The sequence below is a fragment of the Mustela lutreola genome, chromosome 10, assembly GCF_030435805.1.
Source record: "Mustela lutreola isolate mMusLut2 chromosome 10, mMusLut2.pri, whole genome shotgun sequence".
NCBI lineage: Eukaryota > Metazoa > Chordata > Mammalia > Carnivora > Mustelidae > Mustela > Mustela lutreola.
The window spans coordinates 41524046-41531821 of NC_081299.1; the positions used below are offsets into that span (position 1 = coordinate 41524046).

The 7776-nt window shown below is 36.9% G+C and overlaps 1 pseudogene; it reads left to right on the forward strand.

The window, feature by feature from the left end:
• Window positions 1-4524: 4524 nt before the first annotated feature.
• On the forward strand, window positions 4525-7486 carry LOC131809896 (small ribosomal subunit protein uS10-like; annotated as a pseudogene).
• The last annotated feature ends 290 nt before the right edge of the window (window positions 7487-7776 follow it).

Here is a 7776-nt window from a genome sequence, read left to right on the forward strand (position 1 = left end):
AATAAAAAGCAATTAGCTCAGGATCTGTCTCTTAGAAGGTGCCCAATAAATGTTCACACCCATTCCTCCTTTAGGGAAAAGCAAAAATAAATAAATAAATAAAAAATTAGGGTTTGGAATTTCTATGAGACTTAAAACATAGTAGCTTTGATTTTTTTTTTTTAGATTTTATTTATTTATTTATTTGATAGAGAGAGAGATCATAAGTAGGCAGAGAGGCAGGCAGAGATGGGGGCAGGAAGCAGGGAGCCTGCTTCCTCCTCTGCCTGCCTCTCTGCCTACTTGTGGTCTTTGTCGAATAATAAATAAAATCTTAAAAAAAAATTCTTAAAAAAAATTTTTTTTTTTAAAGATTTTTATTTATTTATTTGACAGAGAGAAATCACAAGTAGAGAGGAAGGCAGAGAGAGAGAGAAGCAGACTCCCTGCTGAGCAGAGAGCCCGATGTGGGACTCGATCCCAGGACCCTGAGATCATGACCTGAGCCGAAGGCAGCAGTTTAATCCACTGAGCCACCCAGGCGCCCCTTAAAAATTTTTCATAGAAAACAGTTTTGATCATAATTGTTATACATACTTCCCATTTCATTTTTACCGAATAAATGAGCTGTTCTCTATGCATAGGGTACACTTATTACATTATTAGAGTTTTATTTGTTTTCCATTACGTATTTTCAGACTTTTACATCATTTTTACTTGTGTGTACCTCACTTGCATTAATATAGAGCAACATTTTTAGTGTATAATAATCAGCAAAAGATAAATGGTTGCAGTTTGGAATAGAAATAGTTCATATACTTAGTTTTTAAAAACAATATCCATTTATTAAGCTTAAATTATTTAAAAACTGAAGGGTTTTCAAAACGGAGACTTTTCCTTACAAACTATAGTAGATTAGATCTAGATTTTTATAACCTGTCAGATATGGGATTCAGTTTTATGACCTAGAGGACCATGGACGATTTTCCTATCCCCTTTAAGCCTCAATTATTCTTCTATAAAATGAAGCCGTTAGTACCTATTTTATAGGATTGTTGTGATGATTAAATGATATAATGTGTAAATCAGAGCTACAGTTCAGTCCCATGAGTCCTGGTAAATCATTGATACCCTGAAAGTGGAAAATATACTACTTGTTTACTTCTGTTTGAGGGAACTTGAAAGATCATTATTAATACAGTTTACAACTAGGAAATAAAATCAACATTGCTTTTGAACTATTAGAGATTGCTAAATTAAGGAGAAACAAAGCTATCAGTAGAGGTAGTATTTTAATGGTGTAATTAGTGGAATGCTTTATGCTTTATAAATGTTATTTAATAAAACAATTAAAAATGCTATTTATAAAATATTTCCTGTTTTATAGATTAAGTGGTACTTAAATTCTTTTAATGTTTCCTATTTTACAAATTAAGTGATATTTTAAACTTTTTTCTTTTAATTATTATAAATAGCCCATTTATAGAACTGAACTGTTAGAGAAATGAGAACAGTATATAATGTTTTATACTTATGAAATATTTCTTGACAGCCTTTAATAAAATAAGGTAAAAATAAGGAAATCTCTGTGGACACATTGAAATCAAGAAAAAGTTACTGGATTCATATTAGGCAAGGGAAAGGAAAACTTAATGTGTGTTGATGGGTATCTTGAGGCATTTGGGATTTTATATTAGAGAACTATTTGTAAAAATCTTAATTTTTTTCCTATAAATTATCTTTGAGTTGAAAATCCTTACAGTTGTCTAATTAAGCTTAAAAATGCTTTTGTGACTCTAGGCTTTGGATTGTAATAGTTTCTTTAGTTGATAGTTCTGTGGTGATTTGTCATCTTTTTTCTGATTGTTTATGATAATTTATCCTTAAGGATCTGTGACTTAATATCTATGATGGTAGTTCTGTTCCCTTTTTTAAAATACAGAAGTAGTAAATCCATGCCCTAGGTTTTTTTTTTTTTTTAATTTTTTAAAAAGATTTTATTTATTTATTTGTCAGAGAGAGAGCGAGCAAGAGCGAGCATAGGCAGACAGAGTGGAAGGCAGAGTCAGAGGGAGAAGCAGGCTCCCTGCAGAGCAAGGAGCCCGATGTGGGACTTGATCCCAGGACGCTGGGATCATGACCTGAGCCGAAGGCAGCTGCTTAACCAACTGAGCCACCCAGGTGTCCCCATGCCCTAGGTTTTAAAGATTAATTAAACTTAAATGAAAATTTAGTATCTTTTGAGGGAAGGAGTCTTAGGAATTAAGACCTAAGGAAATGGTAAAAGGAGTCTAGAATTTTCCATTAATTAGGAAAAGTTTGGGTATATTCAGTCCTGGGTTCTCCTGGCTAATTGAAATAATACTAACTTTAGAAAAATAATATTAACTTTAATATTAATTATTATAAATTATTATGCATTATTACAAATAATACTTATATATACTTATATATGGTTAATATACATGAAGTAAATATATATCAGATAAATATACAATTATAAATTATAAATATCACGTGAAGTGAAGAACATGTATTTCAATTAAATTGAAAATATTAGGCAAGGCTCTTTTTTTTTTTTTAAGAACAGCTTTATAAAAAAATAAATAATAGATATATTTTGGATACCATGCAGTTAATCCGTTTAAAGGGTACAGTTCAATGCTGTTAGACTACTCAGAATTATGCAGATATCACCACCATCTAATTTTGGACATTTTCATCACTCCAAAAAGAAATCCCTTCCAATCTACCCAGCCCTAGGCAACTACTAATGTGCATTTTGCCCCCTGTGGATTTACCTGTCTGTTCTGGACATTTCATATAAATGGAATTATAGGATATGTGAGTGGTTTCTTTCTTTTAGCATAATGTCTTCAGGGTTTTGACCATGTTGCAGCATATATCAGTATTTCATCTCTTTACTTTATTTTATTTTTTTAAAGATTATTTATTTATTTATTTGACAGACAGAGATCACAAGTAGGCAGAGAGACAGGCAGAGATGGGGGGGAGCAGGCTCCCTGCTGAGCAGAGAGCCCGACTCAGGGCTGGATCCCAGGACCCTGAGATCATGACCTGAGCCGAAGGCAGAGGCTTTAACCCACTGAGCCACCCAGGTGCCCCTACTTCATCTCTTTATACTGCCAAATGATATTCCATTATATGGATATACCGCATTTTATTTATCCCTTTGTCAGTTTGGGTTATTTTTTTCTCTTTGGTTGTTATGAATAATATTGCTATGAACATTTAACATAAAAGTGTTTTCCTTTGTTTGGGGTACATACCTAGTGTTATATTGCCAGGGTCAAAAGGTGACTGTTCTAATCTTTTTGAGGACCTGCACCATTTTACATTCCCAGCAGCAATGTAGGAGGATTCCAGTTTCTGCACATCCTCACCAACCCTTGTTATTTTCCGTCTTTTTGATTAGAACCATCCTAGTGGGTGTGAAGTGATAAGTTAAAGCTCTATTTGAGGATTATAACTTTCATTTACAATCATTAGGTAAATTGTGAAGCTTTTACTTGGCAGATGAATTGCCAGATTGTTTGATAATAAGGAGTCTTTTTTGCCTTGAGGATAAAAGATGTGAACTTTCTAGTTTCCTGTTTAGTAAACAGTGAACTCGACAAAACTAGTTAACCACTTTGGGTGGTAATGGGGGTAGTGGTATGGGGATTTCCAACTGGAAGGTTGTCTTTTAAGAACATTTCTTAACAAAAGTCAATTGTAAATGTTAGGTTTAGTTTTCCTTTAATTGCTAAAACATTTCTAAAAAGAGAGTCCAGTGCATATTTAGCCATTAACATTTCTAATTAGTGAGGTCTGACAGATTTTTAAGGATTGCTGGTACCTCTCTCTGATATGTAATTTTGTATAAATTCAGTTGAGTCATTGTTCTTTATTCTTTTTCCCTCCAAGGATTTTAAGTAATCTCTTCACCCAGTGTGGGGCTCACACCTAACACCTCAAGTTTAAGAGTCACATGCTCCACGGACTTAGCCAGCCAAACGCCTCTATTCTTTATTATTATTCATAGTATAGTCTGTTAATATGAGGTTTTGTAGGACACAGTTTAAAGTCAGCAGTAATGATTTGCTAATGATTCTAAATTTTTTTTCAAACTAGTTAGGAAATACTGCAGGGAACTATCCTTTGAACAAAGTGCAAGTTTTGAACCTTCATTCTATATACAGTGGATCACCCACAGTATTTTCTCACCTGATTAGGATCACTTTTAGGTCTTTCAGCTGAGTGAGCTAAAAGGATCAGTTTTAGGTCTTTGAACTGAGTGAGCTAAAAGGCCTCACTGGTTTGTTATACGGTCTTTTAGTTGTTTTGAATGTCATAATTTCTGTAGAAAATTAAGAAAAACAGTTTTGGAGCCTTTCGAATTAAGATTAATAAAGAGGTATGTATTTCTGCTTGTAATATGGTTCCTTTTTTTTTAATAAAGGTTTTAAAAAGATTTTATTTATTTATTTATTTTTAAAGATTTTATTTGACAGAGAGACACAAGTAGGGGGAGTGGGAAGGGGAGGAGCTGGCTTCCTGCTGAGCAGGGGGCCTGATGTGGGACTCCATCCCAGGATCCTGGGATCATGACCTGAGCCGAAGGCAGATGGTCAACCACTGAGCCACCCAGGTGCCTCTATTTATTATTATTAGTTTGTTATTTTTTAAAAGATTTTGTTTATCTGACAGAGAGAGCACACACAAGCAGGGGAAGCAGCAGAGGGAGAGGGGAAGAAGCAGGATTTCCACGGAGCACAGAGCCTAATATGGGGCTTGATCCCAGGACCCTGAGCCAAAGGCAGACATTTAACCAACTGAGCCACGCAGGCGCCCTAAGATTTTATTTTTGAGTAATTGCTATACCCAAGATGGGCCTCAAACTCACATCCCTGAGATCAAGAGTTGCATGCTCTATGGACTGAGCCAGCCAGGTGCTCCTGTAATATGATTCTTTTCTAACCTCTCATGGTTATAATGTTTTAGTTTATCTGCCAGAGTTTGTTTTATTAAAATGAAGAAAGAGTAAATGGTATATGTTTTTGTTATTATATCTAAGCAGAGCCTCGTCTCTCAAAATTCTCTTTACTAAAATAACAAGCAGTTTAAAAATTTTGTGGAAATGTTGTCAGGGTTTATGTAAATTTTCGCTTCCATTTCTCATTTTCAATTGAACAAGAGAAACAGCACTTAAAAAGTAATTGAAGCAGAATTCTGCCAGTTTGAGAAAAACCTTAAAACTTAAGAATACGTCATCTAAACATTTTTGTGATTCTGGTGATAAAACTGTCCATAGGTGTTTGGTTTTGTTTTTTTATTTTATTTTTTTTAATTTTATTTGAGAGAGAGAGAGAAACAGTGAACATAAGGGGAGATGTTGGGAGTGTGGGGAGATAGAGAAGGGCAGAGGATCCCCTCTGAGCAGGGAGTCTGACCAGCTTGATCCCAGGATCCTGGGATTATGACCTGAGCCACTGAAGGCACATGCTTAACCGACTGAACTACCCAGGCATCTCTGTTTTTGTTTTTAATTAGTAGCTGAAGTAAACTATTTTTTATTTGAAAGATTTTATTTATTTATTTGACAGAGATCACAAGCAGGCAGGAAAAGCAAGCAGAGAGTGAGGAGGAAGCAGGCTCCCTGCTGGACTCGATCCCAGACCCTAGGATCGTGACCGGAGCTGAAGGCAGAGGTTTTAACCCACTGAGCCACCCAGGCGCCCCTGAAGTAAACTATTTTTGAGATTATTGTGAGGTCATTCTTGGAAGGTTCTGCTTTATGTCTAAAAAAGAAGGTTGAGTTCTGCGAGGGAGATGCTACTGCAGCTACATCTCTGGGCACCCCGTTCCTGCTCCTGACTCACCACTGTTTCTCCCTCTCACCAAGAAAAAGTCTATCAGGAAGCTGCACTCCTGCTATAGCCATGGCTTTTAAAGACACTGGGAAGGCCCCTGTGGAACCCGAGGTGGTGATTCATCAAATTAGATCTGATCGGCCACAGCCTAAGTACTTGGAGAACGTGTGCGCTGACTTGATCAGAGGTTTAAAGGAAAAGAATCTCAAGGTGAAAGGACCAGTTCTGGTGCCCATCAAGACTCTAAGAATCACTGCAAGAAAAATTTTCTTGTGGTGAAGATTCTAAGATTTGGGATTGTTTTCAGATGAGGATCTACAAGTGACTCATTGATTTGTACAGTCTTTGTGAGATTGTTAGATTACTTTGATCAGTATTGAGCCAGGAGTCAATGTTGAAGTCACTATTGCAGATACTTAAATCAGCCTTTTTAATAAATTATCAGTTGTTAAAAATAAGTAAAAAGCAAGGTTTAGATTCTTTAATCTGGCATAGTCCTTCCTAATTGGTCCCAGCGTCATCGTGCCTTACTTCCTATTTCTCTATACCCCACTATCCTGCCTTTTAAAGATTCCAGGTTTGGGATGCCTAGGTGGCTCAGTCTGTTAAGCACCAGACTCTTGATTTCAGCTCAGGTCTTAATCTCAGAGTCATGAGTTCAAGTCTTGCCTTGGGCTCCATGCTGGGCATGGAGGCCCCCTATCCCACCTGCCAAAAAAGAGATTTCAGGTTTATGGAGTTTTCCTTGATTTCTTTTGCCTTGTATTACTTATTTGTGTAATATAAAATTTTTGTCCACTCTGTGCTTTCTGGTAGGTATTTCACATATGTTCTTTCTGATTCTTAAAATGACCCTATAATATTCATAGTGTCATGCACGTTTTATAGCTAAGGTAACTGGCATGGAGATTTTTATTGACTTTCCTCAGCCTTCCTCCATGATTCAAACCATATGTCTCTGACTACAAAGTCTACAGTCTTTTTCATCATGTGACCTTCTCCACGTGTTTTGTATTTGTTTTATCTTAAGATAATCCACCAGTGTCTGGGTGGCTCAGTTGGTTAAGTGTGGACTCTTAATTTTGGCTCAGGGTCTTAGGGTCCAGAGATCAAGCCCTCAGTTGGGCTCTGTGCTCAGCGGGGAGTCTTCTCGGGGTTCTCTCTCTCCCTCTGCTCCTCTCCCTGCCTCTCTCTCTCCCTCTTAAAAAAAAAAAAAAAAAGATATTCTATAGTGCTTTAGGAAGTATTCATATTAGGAGAGCTCCAGTTTAGTTGGTTGACTTTGGTGGCATTTGCCTTTGAAGTATACTACTGGCATGTAGCTTTTTGTATGAGAAAAAAATGTAGGGTATCTGGGTAGCTTGGTCAGCTTGGGGTCTGACTCTTGGTTTCACCTCCAGTGATGATCTTGGGGTCCTGGGATTGAACCCTGCATAAGATTCTCTCTCTTCTCCCTCTGCCCTTCTTCTGTGCTTGCTTGCTCGCTCTCTCAAAAAAAGAATGTGTAAGTGTATTTTGGGAATTTCAGCTTTCATGTATATATTTTTGAAATAGATAACGGATTTGCTATTACTAGAAAAATAGTAATAACTTATCTCTGGGCATCATTTCGCTCATCTGAAAATGAGTGGTGGACTAGATATTAATGCCACTTCCACATTTAATATTCCATTGAGAATGAAAAAATAGATGGCGTATGGACAGCTCCAGGCCATGGTGATAGTATCATTAATGAAGAAAGAGAACAGGTGGCAATGGGCTAAGAAAAATAGAAGTAAAACAAGGGACTATAATTTACATAGAAATTTCCCCCGTGGGACGCCTGGGTGGCTCAGTTGGTTAAGCAGCTGCCTTCGGCTCAGGTCATGATCCCAGCATCCTGGGATCGAGTCCCACATCGGGCTCCTTGCTCGGCAGGGAGCCT